Raw genomic sequence first — 19152 nt, 5'->3', positions numbered from 1 at the left:
TAAGAGATTCATTTTTCTCCAACAGCAATTTACAAAGTGCAATCCACGGACCACCTACATCAGCATGTCCTGGGGGGCTTGTTAAAAAGGCTGATTCTTGGATTTTACCTATTGCTACTTCATCAGCATATGTGGACATGGCACTGGGGGTTGCATTTTTTATAGCTTTTGAAGTACTAGAGGCCCAGTGCACGAAATTCATGCACAGGCGGGGTGGGGGGCGGGGAGGTTCAGCCCGGCCTGCACCCTCTCCAATCTCCATCTTGGGGGATGTCCAAACTGGCAGTCAGGGACTGCTGGCTCCTAATCGCTCACCTGCCTGCCTGCCTGATTGCCTCTAAGGACTCTGCATGCCTGCTTGATCGCCCCTAACCCCTCTTCCTGCCTGCCTGATTGCCCCTAACTGCCTCTGCCTGCCAGCCTGATGCCCGAACCACTCTGCCTGCCTGCCAAATCACCCATAACCACCTCTGCCTCGGATCCACAACCATGGCTTTGTCCAGAAGGACATACAGAAGACGTCCAGTCTATCTGGTCTAATTAGCATATTACACTTTTATTAGTATAGATATCAAAGTATACAATTTGATGAGTTGGGACATTATTATGCATCTGTGAAATAATCACCACAATCAAGATCATGAACATGTCCAGCCCCCTCCCCCAAAGTTTTCTCAGGCCCCTTTGTGATGCCTTCCTCATCTCTAGACCTTTCCCCTTCGCCCATCCCCAGATAACTGTGGATCTGGTGATTCTATAGATTAGTTTGTAATTTTCTAGAATTTTATGTAACTGGATTCATAGAATACATACTCTTTTTGTCTGGTATCTTTCTCTTGTTTATCTATCCACATGATGATAGACTTTTCAGGTGTTTCTATGCCTCAATTTCTCCTTGGTTCATACCTAGGAGTAGAATGGTTGGATCACACATTAGTTGAATGTTTAAATTATTAATAAACTGCCTGATTATGTTCCATAACTTTTTTTCTGGTTCCTCCACATCATCACAAAAACTTGATATGGTCTATCTTTCAAATTTCAGGCTTTCTGGTATGAGTGTAGTGGTATCTCAGTGTGATTTATTTTACATTTTCTCAATGACTAATAGTATTGAGAAATTTCCATATCCTTATTTACCTTCTCTATGTCTTCTTTGGTGAATTGTTTGTTCAAATATTTATATTGGGTTGTTTGCCTTGTTATCATTGAGTGGTAGAGGTTCTTTTTGTATTCTTGACAGAAGTTCTTTGTAGTATGTATGTTTTGCAAGTATTTTCTGCCAGTCTGTGGCTTCCTTTTCATTTTTTGTTGAGTTGCTTTGGTTTCTTTGTCAAAATCATTGAGCATGGGGAAAAGTGGAGATGTTGGTCAAAAAGTACAAACTTCAACCTATAAGATGAGTAAGTCCTGTGGATCTAATGTACTGCATAGTGATTACTATTATTAATACTCCATTATATACTTGCCAAGAGAGTAGATCTCAAATTTTCTCACCACACACACACACAAAATAACAATTATGCTATGTGATGCAGGTGTTAACTACCGCTATGGTGATCATTGTTTTTGCAATATATAAGTATATTAAATTAACACATTGTAAACCTTAAATGTATACAATGTCAATTATATTTTAGTAAATCTGGAAAAAAGTCAGTTCACCGTGTATGTGGATCTATTTATGGACTCTAGTCTATTCCATTGATTTTTGTGTCTATTCTTTGGCCAATACCATACTTTCTTGATTATAGTTGGTTATAATATGCATTGAAATCTTGTGTACAAGTTCTCCAACTTTGTTTTTCTTTCCCAAAGTTATTTGAGCAATTTAGTCCTTTGCATTTCCATATGAAATTCAGAAGTGGCTATTCAATTTTAGATAAATAAAGCTGGCTGGCATGCTGAATGAGTTTGTGTTGATTCTATACATCAATGTGAGAAATGACATTTTACCAATATTGTCTTTCAATCATAAACATAGCTGCTCTTTAATTTCACTCAGGAATGTTTTATAATTTATAATGTACATGTCTTGCACAACTTTAGTCGAATGTATCCCTAATTATATTTATGGTGCTGTTGTATATAGTATTGTATTATAAATTTTAACTTTCATTTATTCACTACCAGTACCTAGAAACAAAACGAATTTTCAGAATATATTGACCTAATATCTAGAAACCCTGTTAAACTCACCTATTAGTTCTAGTAGTTTTTTTTGTGTAGATCAGCCTTGGGCAAACTACGGCCCGCGGGCCGGATCCGCCTGTTCTATCCGGTTCTCTTGCTCTCCCCTCCGCTCCTTTACTTTGAATTTATTTTAGTTCACACAAACACTCCATCCATGCTTTTGTTCTGGCCCTCCGGTCCAGTTTAAGAACCCATTGTGGCCCTCGAGTCAAAAAGTTTGCCCACCCCTGGTGTAGATTCTATAAAGTTTTCCCTATAAATAATCTATCTGTACATAAAGACAGTTAACATTTTCTTTCCAATATGGATGCTTTTACTTTCTTTCTCTTGCCTTATTGCACTGCTAGAATCTCTGGTATAAGGTTGAATAGAAGTAGTGAGAGCAGACATACCTACCTGGTTCCTGATCTTATGGGGAAAGCATCTTCTACCATTAAGCATACAATTTTTTACCATTAAGCCTAGAATCTTTTACCATTAGCATGGTGCTCACTGAAGGTTATTAATGGATGTCTTTTATCAGGTTGATAATGGTTCATTCTATCCTAGTTTTCATAATGAATGGATGTTTATTCTTCTGCATCTATTATTGAAGTGATCATACTTTGTGTATTTTTTTTGTTTTTTTTTCTTGTAGGCTGCTCTTTCAGGGAATTTCATGGATCAGTTTTCAAATATTAAACAAAGTTTGTATTCCAATGATTAACCTCCCTGTATTCCAAACTCCTCTCCCCCTAATTAGATAATCAGTGTTTACTTTTGTTATTATATATCTCTTTTTTCATTTTTCACAGCATTCAGATGTATGTTATATACATTTATAATCTTTTTTTTCCTTCTTTTTAAATGTTCTCCTTTCTTCCTCCATTTATTGCTTCCTTACTTTTTTACTTAATCTATCAATGACGTTCCTCTAATCTGGTGGGTCTCAACTCTAATTGCATATGAGAATCACCTTGGGAGTTTTTAAACACTTTCAAAGACGGGGCTCATTTAATCACTTTAGCCCAAGCATGGCAAACTCTCAGCCCTTGGGCCGCATACCTCATTTATTTGGCCCCTGTTAGCCTTTGAGTTTGACATGCTTGCTTTAGACGTTGGCCTTTTAAAAAACTCTCTAGAATCTAGATGATTCTGATGTTCAGTCAGGATTGACCGCCCCTTATTTAGTCCAGTACATATAGATGTAACCCACCCGTTTTAATAGCTCTGTAGTATTTCATTATAAGGGTGCATCAGAATCTATTCATCTGCTTCTCTGTTCATGTTCATTCAAGTTGCTCCTGATTTCTTTACCTTATGCTCTGTTGTTTGGTGCAGAAAGTTTTATTACTATACCATTTTCTTCATAGGCTACACATTTTATCATTTTATAATCTGTCATTTTGGCAAATTTATGCTTCAGGTCTTGAATTGTATTCTATTGGATGATACTACCCATCCACTCATCCTTTCAGTTGTTGCTTTGCATTTGCCTCATGTATCTTTACAGGCTGATTTGTTCACAAAGTTTTGCTATTACTTCTTTAAGGCATAAGCAGAATATAGCTGGACTTAAACAACAAAACATTCTTTATCTGAAAGTCTCTTCCTTTTTATAGGGATATTAACATTTTAAACAAGAATTCAAAAAGACCATAAAGTCTTCAAGCCTCTAATTACTGGACATTATTGTGGAGCTTCAGGCACCATGCCAGCCTGAATGACCACCTGCTCCTCACCCTCCCGACCCTCCCAGTTCTTGCAGATGCGGATGTCACACAAGGCACTTCTTATTGCAAATGCAAATTGCAAATGTGAACTGTTTCTTTCTTAATTTTATCACTTTTTTCCCTTTTAATTTTCAAGAAGCTTAAATTATTAGCACTTGTCTCAACAATGCGCTTTGCCTGGTATCTCTGAGGACGTGTTGCTGATAACTTCCAAATGATGTCACCCTTGAAAGCACTATTTCAAAGCACCCATTCCATCATGGGCATTGTTCAGAAGGCTCCTGAATAATTCAGGGTGACCCACAGCCCCAACACATTTATACAAGTGCAAATTGAAAAGTAAATCAGAAACTTCATTTCCATGTCTGGGGCTCTCAGAGCTGCATCTATTCCCCATGTGCTGGCACATCTCATCAGTGGGGGTGGGAGAGGCAGAGGTGATTTCCTAAGGGAGCTCAAGGATCCCATTCCCTCCAGGATCCCTTTCATATCCCTGCCGCACAGTAAGCATTCCGGGGGAACTCTGACGCCCTGCCTCACCTTTCAGGAGCTCTCCTCAATAGCATTTATTCAACACGTACTCAGTTCCAGGCACTGTGGTAAACATCTAGGTAGATTTTATTTAATTACTAGAGGCCCAGTGCACAAAATTTGTGCACAGGTAGGCTCCCTAGTGGCTGCCAACCTCCAGCCAGGGCCTCCCTTCACACCCGCCTTGGCCTGGTGCTGCCTACTCGAGTACCTGCTCCACCATCCTGCCACAGTCCTGCTCTTGTTGGGGCCCACTGGGGCCAGCAGAGCCTCTACTGCCGCCCACTGCCAGTGCCACATTGCGACACCCACCATATTCCACACCGCCCGCTGGTGGTCGGCACACGTCTAACTCCCGGTCAGTCGAATTCCTGCCTGTGGGGACAATTTGCTTATTAGCCTTTTATTATATAGGATTGCCACAACTCTATATTAGGTAAGCACTGCTAGTTCCCTATTCCTCAGATGAGAAAAATAAGGCTAAGAGAAATGATGTCACTTGTTCAAGGTCACCCAGAAAATTAGATGAGGAGTAGGAATCTGACCCAGGTCTGTGTGGTGCCAGAGTTGTGCATTTACCCCCTTTGATAACCTCATTCAATGCAGTATGAAGGACTCATCATAATCAGGCCCCTGCTAACCTCTCTGGTCTACTCTATCTAACCTGGTCCCCCAGCCCCTTTCACAGCCTGTGCTCCAGCCACACCTAGTGTCCCCCTAAATGTGCTTTGTCATCTTACCCTTTGCTTATACTCTTGACACTGCCTGGAAGTGACCACTGTATTCCATGCAAAATGCTATCACAGCTGTTGTACATTTATAGCATCCTGTGCATTCACATCTCCTTACTCCACCCCCCGTGTGAGGACAGGGACTGTGTCTCACTCCCCTTTGTACCCTGAACACCTAGCACAGTGCCTGGCACACAGCAAATGCTCAATAGTAAGTTGGATGTTCTCACACAACTTTTTCTTTCTCCCTACCATGAAAACAGATCAGGCCCTCTTTAAAAAAATAAAATAAAATAAAGCTGGGGACAGGGAAACAAAGGAAGGCCTTAGGATAGAAGAAGCAACAGGAGGGAGCCTAGGCTGTGCTCTGCTTTGGCCCCATAGAAACATTATAGGAAAGAGGTGAGCCAAGGCGAGGCTGCAGTCAGCTCACTGGAAAGTAAAATAAAAGGAGGCCTTAGAGACAGGCTCAGGGGGTAGACCTGGGACGAGCTGCCACTGCACACTGCTCCCCTGGTAGCAAGTCCTGTGGGGAGCCCAGAATTTAGGAGGTGCATGCCCGAGAGGGAAGAGAGGTGTGGGTGTGATCCCAGGAGGGATAGCGTGCCAGATCAAGCCCCTTTGATCTGTCATTGCAGTCCTCAGCAGAAAAGTAGGAGGCAGGTTTATTTCTCTATTGGCTTTCTTCTATATTGTTGACCTTAAATACTGGATTGCCTATAGCACTTGCAAAGCTTTGGGCACGCTAAGATTCCCTCTCCAGAAATTAAAGAGACCAGTGGGGCATATATTTCCTGAAGCTGATTCTATCTGACTGCTCTGCTTCCCTGAGGTTTAACCATATGCAAATGCCAAGGTGAATGGGTCTAGAGCTCAAATGTATGATGCATGATGACTACAGATGATATAACACAGTATTAAATACTAGAAAATTACTGTGAGAGTAGATTTAGCACACACAAAACATGGTAACTATATGAGGACATACGTTAACTGCCTTGACTGTAGTAATCATTTCATTATACATATGTATATCAAAACATCATCTACACCTTAAATACATGTGATTTTTAATTAAAAAAGATGATTGGGTTGCTTTCATCAGCACCATCATCTCACTTCCCATGTGGTACAAGAGCTATCCAGCATTGATTCTGTGCTGGATAGTAGGCACAGGGCATATAGCAGTGATAAAGGCAAATAGAAGGATCCCCTTGCAAAGTTCACAGTGGGGCTCCCAAACTCAAGCCCACAGGGGCCAAGAAGGAAATGTAAGTGGGAAGTGGTACAGCTGGAGACTGGGGCAAACTAAATGATGCAGCTGTGTTTCAAGGGGCAGCCTCCTCTCACCTGGCCGATTGTTCCTTGTAGGAAGATCTAGTATATTGCTGTCAGAAATTTCAACTTCTTAAGACTACTTGGAAATCTGGATGTTTTATAAAATCTGAATTTTAATGATGGCTAACACTTGTAAATTTTAAAAAAAATCTTCATGGTCCAAACAAAACACATCTTTTGGCCTGAGTCCAGCTTAGATTTTTACAGAGGGCTCAGCAGTCAAATTGGTCTGGGTTGGAATTCCCCTGCTATCACGTCTCCTTGGTGACCTTGGGCAGGTTGTTGAACATCTCAGCATACTGGTTTCTTCTGCTGTAAAATGGAACCTCCCCCCCGCTAGCCTCCTGAATTCAGCCCATTTAGTTGGCTGAGCTGTCCAGGGCCCCTAGAACAGTGAATGGCCCATAGTGGGTGGCACGATGATACTATGAAAAAGAATGGATGGTATTTTCTGTCTTCACTTCAGGATGTGACGAGTAGAATCTCAGGTGGTGTCACAGTAGCATTTGAACAAAACGGTCCGTTATCCATTAGGACCCATTTGCTTGCAAGGGACAGAAACCTAGCTCTCCTGGTTTAAACAAAGTAGGAAATTCATTTGTTCATGTCTCCATAAGGCTCAAGGCTTCAACTATGACCAGACCCAGGGGAACAGAATTGTCTTTTTCTACCTTTTGGCTCCACTTACCTCTGGGTTGGTTTTAGTCCCAGGCAGGGCCTCCCTATGTGTGGTAAGATGACTGCTGGCAGCCTGGTGTTCGATCCTCCCAGGCTTAAACACTTGCCTTTTTCTGCAACAGTGTAAAGTCTATTGACTCTGATTGGGTCACGTGTGCATTTCTGACCATTTCTCTGTGGCTGGGATAATGAGATGCTCTGATTGGCTGGGCTTGTGTCACACACCCATGCTTGGTCCACTCAATCCCCTTGGATTCATGCAAGTTGAAAACTGGTGAGAGAGTGGTTCCCTAGAAGAGAAGAGAAAAGAAATGCTGCTGACAAAAGGGGTGTCTGCTCCGGATGATTTGGGTATAACAGCCCCAGCTAACCTTGCCTGTAGAGAGCTCCCACCTCCCTCCATTCCTAAAGATGAAGATGGCGACAGAATGGTTGGCACCCGCTGCATACCTCCCACCAAGCAAGCACAGGGCTGCTTTGGCTCAAGGCTAATGAGGCATGAGACATTTGCAAACCCCTCTCCAGAGAGGTTGCCAAACACAGAAGAAATTTAATAGTATCATCAAGTAATCGCATCGCACACTGGACTCTAATATGCTCCCCTTCTTCCCTTTTATCTTGCTCTAATGCAGTGGTTCTCAACCTTTCTAATGCCGCAACCCTTTAATACAGTTCCTCATGTTGTGGTGACCCCCAACCATAAAATTATTTTCGTTGCTACTTCATAACTGTAATTTTGCTACTGTTATGAATCGTAATGTAAATATCTGTGTTTTCCGATGGTCTTAGGCGACCCTGCTAGCGACCCACAGGTTGAGAACCACTGCTGTAGAGCCTAAGACCATCGGAAAACACAGATATTTACATTACGATTCATAACAGTAGCAAAATTACAGTTATGAAGTAGCAACGAAAATAATTTTATGGTTGGGGGTCACCACAACATGAGGAACTGTATTAAAGGGTTGCGGCATTAGAAAGGTTGAGAACCACTGCTCTAATGGATAATGCTCCTGGTACCTGCTCCCATCTAAATCCCTCACAAGATTGCTGGAGCGGGAAACTGCACTGGAGGGGCAAAGGGGCCTGGCCTGGAATATCAAGTGTAAGGGGCCAATTATTCCTGCTCCTTGAGACCCTATCTACCCGGCTTGCATATTCATGGGCTCTCAAATGCAGATGAGACAGCAGCTGCTGATTAAAATCTGCTCACTTTGTTGAGGGGGAATTTGGGGACTCCGGGGAGACCTCTTGAAGCTGATTGGTGGTGAAATGTCCTCTCAGGGGTGGTTCTGTTTCTGCTCAGTGTGGTCCTTTGGAATAATAAAAACTCTGGATCTTTCAGCTCGGAGGAGCAGATGCTTGCCCCCCCGGCTGGGTGCATGTGGGGTTGAGAGTCTGGATATAGATGGGAAGGACAGAGCCTCAGTTTACCTGAACTGTCCTAAACTAGATTCTCCCCTTTTCGAGGGATGGGAATGGGTGGGGTAGATGTGGAAATTTGACTTGGAAGAATGCTGGAGACTTGGTGTTTCCTGTCTGGGATGGCCTAGGGCCTAGGCGTCCTCAAACTGCGGCCCACCGAGGACATTTATCCGGCCCGCCAGGTGCCGCTGCCTGTTCTGCTTAGCAGCTGACTCGTCCCGGGCCCACAGTGCGCATAGGAATTTGTTCATAGTTTTTTTTAAAAAAAAAACTATAGTCCGGCCCTCCAACGGTCTGAGGGACAGTGAACTGGCCCCCTGTTTAAAAAGTTTGAGGACCCCTGGTAGGCAGTGCTTCTCAAACTTAAATAGACACATGCGGCCTCTGAGTATTTTGTTAACATGCAGATTCTGTTTTGGTAGGTCTGTGGTGGGGACTGAGATTCTGCATTTTCTGCAAGCTCCCAGGTGCTGCCAATGCTGCTGGAACCTGGGCCTCTCTTTAAGTACAAGGGTGTAGACAGAGCAATGATTCCCAAACTTGGTTGCTTATTGGAATCGCTTGGAGAGATTTTTTAAATCAGGATCCAGACCACAGCTCAAACCAGTTAGATCAGAATCTCAGCGTGGCACCAGGGATCAGTATTTTTGTAAAGCCTCTCCGGTAATTCCTATGTGCAGCCAAGTTTGAGAACCTGTGGTTCTCATCCCTGCCTACAGCACATTATAGTTATCTGAGGAGTCTGAAAACTACTAATGCCCAACCCTACCGCAGACTGAATCTCCTTAGAGGTGTGCATTGTGGGAATGGACCCGAGCATTCCTATGTTTCAAAAGCCTCAGAACTGATGACCTGAGACCAAGGTTGATAATGAGAGATATGAAGGGAATCAACCTCTGAGATTCTCTTCAACTCTGAGATCGTGTGAATTACTTTTGCTATTATTATCAGTAGGGATGTAGCACTACTTCTGGACTCAGCTCTATTTCCCAAGGCTGATCTGCAGAACCTTCACATCTATACTTCCCCAACTCCTTGCCTCTCTCTCCTTATTCCATGATTACAAAAGTAATATATGCTAATCCTTGGAAATTTGAAAATACAGAAAAGTGCATCAGGTAAAATACACTCTATCAATAACCTGCAACATAACTACTGTTCCAGTAGTACTTCTTGATTCTAACCATTGCTTCCACTTTGACTTAACTTTTTATTTATTTATTTTATTGTGGAAAGAACACTTAACATGAGATCTACCCTCTTAGCACATTTTTAGTGTACAATACTACAGTAATGTGGACTGTAGGCACAATGTTGTACAGCAGATCTCTAAAGCTTATTCATCTTGCTCAACTGAAACTTTATGCCCATTGATTAGAGAATCCCCACTTTTCCTAGCTCCTGGCAACCATCATTCCACCCTTTGATTTTATGAATTTGACTATTTCAGATAACTCAAATAAGTGAAATCATGCAGTGTTTGTCTATTTGTGACCGGCTTGTTTCACTTAGTGCTATGTCCTCAAGGTTTATCCATGTTATTGCATGCTGCAGAATTTCCTTCCTTTTAAAGGCTGAATAGCATTCCATTGTGTATATATACCACCTTTTCTTTTTTCATTCATCTGTTGATGTACATTTAGGTTGTTTGCACAGCTTGGCTGCTATGAATAGTGCTGCAACAAACATGGGAGTGCTACCATCTTCTAGGGATCCCGATTTCAATGTGTTTGGATAAATACCCAGTAGCTGGATAGTATGGTAGTTCTAATTTTGGGCTTATGTTCTTCTATTTTTTCTTATTTTGTAAATTTGGAGTTGTTTCATAACCACATTTTCCCTCTTTAATATATACTTCCCCATATCACATCTTCTTCTACGGGGATATTTCTTTTTATTTAAGAAATTGTTTAAAGTATTACAAATAGTAGTACATATGTCTTCCTGACTTTCCCCCGGCTTCCCCTACCCCCTGGCACATGCCCTCACCACCCTTCCCCGCCCCCCCCCTCCCGCCGCAGTGTCTTGCATCCATTGGTTATGCTTATATGCATGCATACAAGTCCTTTGGTTGATCTCTTACCTCCCTCCCCTGTCCCCAGCCTTCCCACTGTAATTTGACAGTCTGTTCGATGCTTCTCTGCCTCTGTATCTTTTTGTTCATCAGGTTATAATGTTCTTTATTATCCATAAATGAGTGAGATCGTGTGGTATTTATCTTTCTCTGACAGGCTTATTTCACTTAGCATAATGCTCTCCAGTTCCATCCATGCTGCTGCAAATGGTAAGAATTCCTTCTTTTTTATAGCAGCATAGTATTCCATTGTGTAGATGTACCATAGTGTTTTAATCCACTCATCTGCTGATGGGCATTTAGGCTGTTTCCCAATCTTAGCTATTGTAAATTGTGCTTCTATGAACATAGGGGTGCATATATCCTTTCTGATTGGTGTTTTTGTTTTCTTGGGATATATTCCTAGAAGTGGTATTACTGGGTCAAATGGCAGTTCCATTTTTAAATTTTTGAGGAAATGCCATACTGTTCTCCACAATGGCTACACCAGTCTGCATTCTCACCAACAGTGAAGGAAGGTTCCTTTTTCTCCGCATCCTCTCCAGCACTTGTCATTTGTTGATTTGTTAATGATAGCCATTCTGACAGAAGGGATATTTCTTAATGACTGCAGATTATCATCATTCATTAAACCATTCTTCACCTCCTGATAAACATTTAGATTACTCCTAACTCAAACATAATTTCTAAAGAAAACTTCTTAGATACGGAATTGTGGACTCAATGGCAGAAACATTTCTTGAGGAGAATGGATTCACATTGTCAAATTAGGGCTTCATACCCTAATTCACTTTTGGGAATATCTAGTGCTTTGCATATAGTAATCGTCTAATTGTTGAATGAATGAGTGAACAAATGAAGTGTGTCATTGTATCTCCAGCATTTAACAAGACACCTGGCACATCGCAGTCATTCAACAAGTTCCTAAAGTGAATGAATGAGTCAACTCTGAACAAAACATTAAAAGCATAAAATAAATAGTTGTTCATGGCTGGGATATGTCAGGAAACTGACTCTAGGATATAATTTACTTTCCCCCCTTGCAAGCAGCCAAGCTCAATTACATACAGATACCTCCCAAAGCAAGGGCTAACATCATACTTTGCTCTTGGTAAGGTTTCAGGAAATTAATTAATCCATTTCTCAAAGATCTTCACTATGCAATAATTTATAAAAAGCACCTCTACTATGCAATTATCTATAATTACTAATGAAAACAGGTGTCTTAAATACCTTTTCAAATTGAGACATGAATGGTTCATTATCATGGTGGGCGACCACTAATAGCCAATTTTCAATGGGTTTTGAAATCAAACATAATACGGATGATCATGTGGCCACACAAAGGGATAGGTACTTCCTGGTTGCTGCTCATTAGAAGAAATTTGGTGAAGGAGCAGAGGTTGACAAGCGTTACCATAAGAAGCAGAGTTTCTTGGGGATGTGGAGCACTTGTGGCTGAGAGAAGTATAAAATAGCAACAGTGTGGGGGATAAAAACCTCTTATTCCAAAATCCTTTCCGTGGAGTGAAATTAGTTCAATCAAACAATTGTTCCTAAGCTCATTTTCTGCATCTATTTAGTGGTCATGCAAAAACCTAAACTTATTTGGCCACAGGACTCCTTTTATATATAAGAAATATGTAGTGTTGTTGTGGGGAAGCATCTAAAGGAATGAATGAAAAGGGATGAGCATAGCAACTGGCATGTGCCTGAAGGTCAAGATGTGACCCATTCTCCTATTTCTCCTTTAAATTCTCTTTAAGTCCCAGTTTTTGAGAACTTGTGATCATAAAGATGGACCAGGTATAATAGGGTATCTAAGCAATGCAGAAATTAGAACTCTGCACTCCTGTCTCTACACTTCCTGTTGCATTGTATGCTGGGAGTTATGAGAAATACTATAAAGCAAAGAGTTGACAGGAGACAAATTGAGAGGTGTTAGAACTTTTCTTGGCTGGCTCAGGGCGCAGTCTCCATGCTTTGGAGGGATGGGCACAGTTATTTTGGGTCATTTGCAGCCTTTGCAGCCTAGGAAATAATTAAGTAGGACCAATATTTCCTCTAATTTTGTCCTGTGGGGATTCCCTCTCAGATCTAAATGTTGAAGCTTATGGTATCCATTCCATTGACAAGCAGAACGCCTCCCACCCCAGACTTTGTGATTGCCACAAAGTGCATGCCCCAGGATCTCCAAAAGGTGTCCAGGGCCTACTGCATCTGAGGAAAACCACATCCTCCAGGGAAATTCACAGTGGAAATTGACATTACTGCAAGAGTCCTGCAGCAGAGAAACCCAGATTAACTGGGTTTACTTAATCTTTCTTAAAACTGTTTGGCCACAGAACTCCTTTTATATGTAAGAACTATTAACATCCCAATGAACCAGTATTCTGTGAAGCATGTTTTAAGAAACATGGGTGTACAGTCTTTTTTTTTTCTTTGGCTTCTCTATCAAGTTTTGAAGTCTGTGTACGTATCTCTGTGAATATGTTAATGAGAACTGAGCTGCAGAGGCAGTTTTGTTTTTGTCTATCACACATTCTGCGGGTTTATCCTTCCTCCTCTCCAGCAGGTGACTCTGGGGAGTTTCCAGTCACAGAATCCTCATCCTGCCTCCACTGTAGGATGGATAAAATATGACACCTGTTAAGTTTGAATTTCAGATAAACAGTGAGTAATTCTTTACTCCATACTTATATATTCATTTTTATTTGCTCAATTGAGCAATCCTAGCATTAGGATAGATGTGCACGCCAAGGTCATGGAACTCCTTTTCTCCAGTTCATAATGCCTTTCTCAAGGGTGGTATTCCCACCCCATCCAGGTTACTCAGAGAACTGCCACTGCAATTCCTGATTTGATGCTGGAGGAAAAGGACTTTGTCTTCCATGTCACAAAGACGGAAGAACGGTAGGCAGTGACTGGAACAGCCATCTTCCCCTCCACATACAGAAAGGCTGTCTGTGGAAGGTGAGGATGAGGCCACTGCCTACAGAGAAGCACGCCAAGAGATGGAGAGAGACAGAGCTCTTACAGCCTCAATGATGTCCCTTGATCTACTCCGGCTTGAAACTAGTCCCATCTTCACCTTGCCAGGTACAAAAGCCAATACAGAAGGGCTGGAGTAATGTCCTTTCTTTTCATTCAATGTCCTTTTATTATAATGTTGATGAGATGCTATAGGAACTTAACTCTTGCTCATATCAATTAGCCTGTAGTGACAGTGGTTTCATTATACATCATTTAGCTTAAAGTCACAGAGCCGATCGATGCCATTGAGGACTTAGTGCACATCTATCTTTTGCTTTCTTGTTTTCTTTTCTTAAGCTAAGAAATTGAATTGTAACCAGTGCAGAAGCACACCTGCATTTATTTTCTGCTCTCACAACCCTATGTACTATTTAACATTTATTTAGCAGCTACTATATTCCAGAGCGTATACCAGGTGATTCCCTAAGGCTTGGCCCATGCTTGACTTTAGAGCTACTTAAGTCACTGCCTTGACCTTTGTGGTACAATCAGACTCATGGAGCCAGCACTTTCTAGAGACTCCCCTCCTAACCCCAGATTCCCACATCTGACCGCTGCTGGATAGCTAGAGTCAGATTTGAAGAGTCCTGAAGGATCAGCATACTTCAGATGCAATTTTGCCGCAAACCTCCCTCCTGATTGCTGTCAATGGAACAAGGAGAGGCTCCTGGCCATAGTTTGCTTTCTCATTTAGGATGCTTGACAGCGGAGCAGGTGACTGACATTAGCGGGAGAGTGGAGTCACAGGAATCTCTCTGATATATTGTGAAGGGATATGAGGCCAAATCCTCCTGTTCAAGCTCGTGCGAGTTATGTAAGTAATGCAGTGACTGGTGGAAGGATGCTGCTGAGTCTCTCAAGGATTTTCGTTCTGATGAGCCAGCCAAGCTTTTCTAATATTCTGGGACTAATAGCTGACAAAGGGTGCACTTCACATTGTAAATTTCAGTCCCTAGAATATATATGCTGTTCAAAAAGATGTTAAGAGAAATAAATAACATGGAAACGATTTTTTTTGTTCAGGGATTGAGATGGCCCTGTCATTTCTCTAGATTCCTATCCCCTTTTTTTTGCGTATAGCTTATGATCCAGCTGTTGTGAATTATCATTAATTCTTTGCACAATGCATGTTCTCTCAACCCTGGGTGTTTGCATACACCATTTCCTTTTATTGGAATAGTTTTTCCATTCTGATTCTTCCTGTGAATTCCACGTGGGCAACTCCTAGCCATCTTTAGACATCTGGCTCAGTCATTATCTTCTCCTTTGATCTATCTCACTTTAGCTTTCAGGGATGCCTTGCCTTCTTGATTCCACAGTATCCTGAATTTACTTATGACACTGAACTCATCACACTGTATTGTAATTATTGATATATTTCTTTGTTTCATCTCTAGACTGTGAGCTTCTTTGGTGGTGGAGATTGGGAGTTTTTCATCTTTGTATCCCCAGAGCCCAGCATGGGACCTGGAACAATAATATTTGTGGATCAAACAAACAAACAAAAAACAGTTTCTGAAATCTCTGTTCTTACTGTTGGAAGTGCTTTGAGGGTGTTTGGCCTCATATGTGTGTCACAGTGTAGTGGAAAATGGTTGCTTTCCTTGTATCCTTTCCCCCCACTTCTCTTTCTACCAGCCTTGAATTTTGGTATTTTTTCAGGTACTAGCAAAACTGACACCAACATTTGGCTCTATGGTTAGAACATGTGACCCAGCCAATCAGCAGTGGTCACTGCCCAGCTATGGTGATTAGTTCAGGTGTGGCCATGGACCTAAAGTAATCCAATCAGAGTAAATCTCAGGCCTTTAGTTGGAACTCTGGACCACAGAAGCTCTTTCCTTCAGGATGCTGTGTTGAGTAGGTGCTAAGTCTCAGACTCCTATAGACATTTTGCTTCTGTGAGGAAAGCTATCCTGAGGCAACAGCTAAGGGAATTGCAGAGAACCCAGTCTGCACACCCAATGATATTTTCAATCTCTGGAGCAACCCACATTAGAAAGCCAGCCAACTCTGGACTCTTCTGATGCACAAGCCAATAAATCTCTGTCTTGCTCATTTAAAAGCCAATTTAAGTCTGGTTTTCCATTACTTACAACACAAAGTCTTGATTGATACTCAGAGCCTCTTTCCCTGTGAACTTCTTCTAGCGAGAGCTACTGCTTAAAATCAAGTCCGTCATTCCAGTTGGTGTGATTGACTTCAGCTGAAGGTACAGGCTGTATTTTGATCTTCTGGGAATACTGTCCACCTTTTTGTAATCCACCTTGTCAGTACTTATTGAACACCTGCTCTGTGACATCCTTAGAATAGCAGCAATCTCATGTGCAAGGTACTGGCAGTATAGTGAAATGGAAGGAGCGTTGAAAGATGATTTAAGAAGTACAGGGGTGGTCCAGCTGGCGTGGCTCAATGGTTGAGCATCCACCTATGAATCAGAAGGTCACAGTTCAATTCCTGGTCAGGGCACATGCCTGGGTTACAGGCTCGATCCCCAGTAGGGGGCATGTGGGAGACAGCCGATCAATGATTCTTGTTGTTGATGTTTCTATCTCTATCTCCCTTGCTCTACCTTCCTCTCTGAAATCAATAAAAATATATTAAAGAAAACACAATGGTGGGCGAAAATAGAAAAAAAATAGTAAGTACAATAATCTCTGTATATAAAACCCTAATATGCAAATAGACCGAATGGCGGAACAACCGAACAACCAGTCACTATGACCTGTGCTGACCACCAGGGGGTGCGCATGGAACATGGCGGGTGTTGGCAGCAGGTGGCAGAGTGCAGAACATGGTGGGCATCGGCCACGGTGGGATGGTGGAGCAGGTGAGCGGGGGCGCCAGACCAAGGCAGGGCGCCAGTCTTGTCATCAGGGTGAGCCTCTGGTGGTTACTGCAAATTCTTTGCTCCCGCGCACCGCAGTCTGCCTGGTGGTCACACCCGCTGCCAGTGCCACTCACACCCGCTGCTGGCGCCAGAGCTGCTGCTCACACCTGCTACTGGTGCCCGGCAACGGCCCCGATAGCTTGGCGCTGTCAGTGGGTACAAGCAGTGGCTGCCAGCCCCGATTACCCCTCAGGGCTTCTCCACCTCCCTCTGCTCCTGATGGCCGATTGGGCGCAGCAGCCGCCGCTTGCACCTGCTGCTGGTACTGGCCTCAATCACTCCACACAGTCAGTGGGTGCGAGCGGGGCTGGCGCTGTCAGCGTGTGGGAGCAGCGGCAGCAGGAGCAGAGCTGCCAGCAGACAGGGGATGGGGGGGGGGAGGGGCATGGCAGGAGGGGTAGGGCGGGGGCGTGGAGGATGGGCTGAGACCTACCCCTGTGCCCACTGCAGCCTCGGCCCACAGTTCCTTTCAAGGTGCATGAATTCATGCACTGGGACCCTAGTTAATTAATAAATAGTAATACAATAATGAGCTCTGTGTTTTATGTACTCACAACTATAATCCTACTTTTGACCACCAAGTACATACTTGCTTTTCATCCAATTTGCTTTGTGACCTTAAGCTGATCACCACCCCTCCCTGGAACTCAGTTTCTCATTGATGATGATTATTGGTTGACAGTTCTCTAAGATCCATTCCAATATTCACATGCCACTCGCTGTGTACAAATAATATGAATATACTTGATATTGTGTCTGGTCAAAATAAACAGAGCTTCAGGCTTATTTACCCAACCAGCATTTGTGAAGGGTCTACTGTGTTCTGGGTGCTGGAGACACATCAGTGGACAAAACAGACAAAAGCAGCTGCTCTCTTGGAAGTGACATTCTGGTGGGGGAGGCAGGTCATAAATGTCTAAGGAAGATATATAGTTGATCCTCAGTATTCATGGATTTTGTATTTGCAAATTTGCCTACTTACTAATATTTATCTGTAACCCCCAAATTGATACCCGAGGCACTTTTGCAGCCACTGGCCAGAAGACTGGCTCAGTCATGCCCAGAATGATGAGAATTTGAGTCGCCTTGTGCACTCATTCCCAGCTGAGGTCAAACAAAGCAATGCTCTGCCCTCTTGTTTCAACTCTCACACTGTAAGCAAATGTTTTAGCAGTTTATTTAGAGCCACATTTCTCACATTTTTGTGCTTTGTGTTAATGATTTCACTGTTTAAAATAGCCCCCACGTGTAGTTCTGTGGGGCTGTCTAGTGTTCCTGAGTGCAAGAAGGCTGTGATGTACCTTGTAGAGAAAACAAGGTGTGTTAGATAAGCTTTGTTCAGGCATGAGTTACAGTGCTGTTGGTTGTGAGTTCAACATTAATGAATCAATGTATATTAAATAAGGTGCCTTTAAATTAAAACACAGAAAATAAGGTAATGTGTTGATTGGTTGACAAACACATTGTGACCAGAGGCTTGCAGGAACTGAATCCTGTATGTCCCCTAAGAGTAAGGGGTTCAGACATTTGCTAATTTGGAGTTTGCCATAATTTAACACAAACAGCAAGACATAACTCAATACTATGTGGGACTGTGGGAAGAAGAGCTATGGAGAAGAGCAAAGTGGGGAAGCAGGAAAGGGAGTCCATATTTCCAAAGGGTGTCAGAAAAGTGTGTTGCAGGCTGAGATTGGATGTTGGAGTTGCAGCCTGGGGGTTGGTATGGCTGGAGATGAGTGAGCTGAGGAACAGTGGAGAGATGAGGCTGAGAAAGCAGCAGAGGCGACGTCATGCAGGGGTTTGTGAGTGACTGCAAGACTTTGCTTCACTTTGAGCCAAGTGGGAAACCACTGGAGGGTTTTGGCAAAGAAGGGGTATGATCTGAGCTAGTTTTAACGGGGCCCTCTGGCTGCATCCTTGAGAACAGACTGAAGCAGGACACGGAAGAGAAGAGACCATTTAGGAGGCTGTTGCAGTAACTGGGATGAGAACTGAAGGTGACTCTTGAATGACAGGCCTACACTGTCACCATTAGCCTCCTAACTGAGCAGTGGTTGCTGGGAGTTTGAGAGGCTCTCTTGTTGCAAAAGTCCTTGAACTTGAGCAGTAAATTGTCCTCAAAGTTCCATTAGCGCACCTTGGCCTGGTTCTCTCCCTGGCCGCCCTGTGCTTGCTCCTTCAGAGAAGGGGCTATAAATAACCTGAGATTCTGCTCTCTTCAGGGAAACAGGGCCTGGAGTCGTCTTCCGGACACATTAGTAACCACCCTCTTCGTGCCCCCAAATTAATCTTGTTATGAGGCAGCTTTGCCACGGGTATCTTCTGATCAACATTTCATCCCAGCACTCAACAGTCCTGTTAATCACCAGGCTGTGCTTCTGCTTCGTGGCCTCCGAGGAGCAGAACTGTGTTTGGTTGAATTTCCAGCCAAATACCTTTTCTAGACAAATCCATTGCACTGCAATATGGAGATTGCATTTTTGATCTAACTTAACTGAATTCATTTGATGACTGGTTCATGATTCCATGTAATTTGGACTAATTTTG

This window comes from Plecotus auritus (assembly GCF_963455305.1).
Source record: "Plecotus auritus genome assembly, chromosome: 7".
In the NCBI taxonomy this organism is placed as follows: Eukaryota; Metazoa; Chordata; class Mammalia; order Chiroptera; family Vespertilionidae; genus Plecotus; species Plecotus auritus.
The sequence above is the reverse complement of the archived record's forward strand: the minus strand, read 5'-3'. Positions refer to the sequence as shown.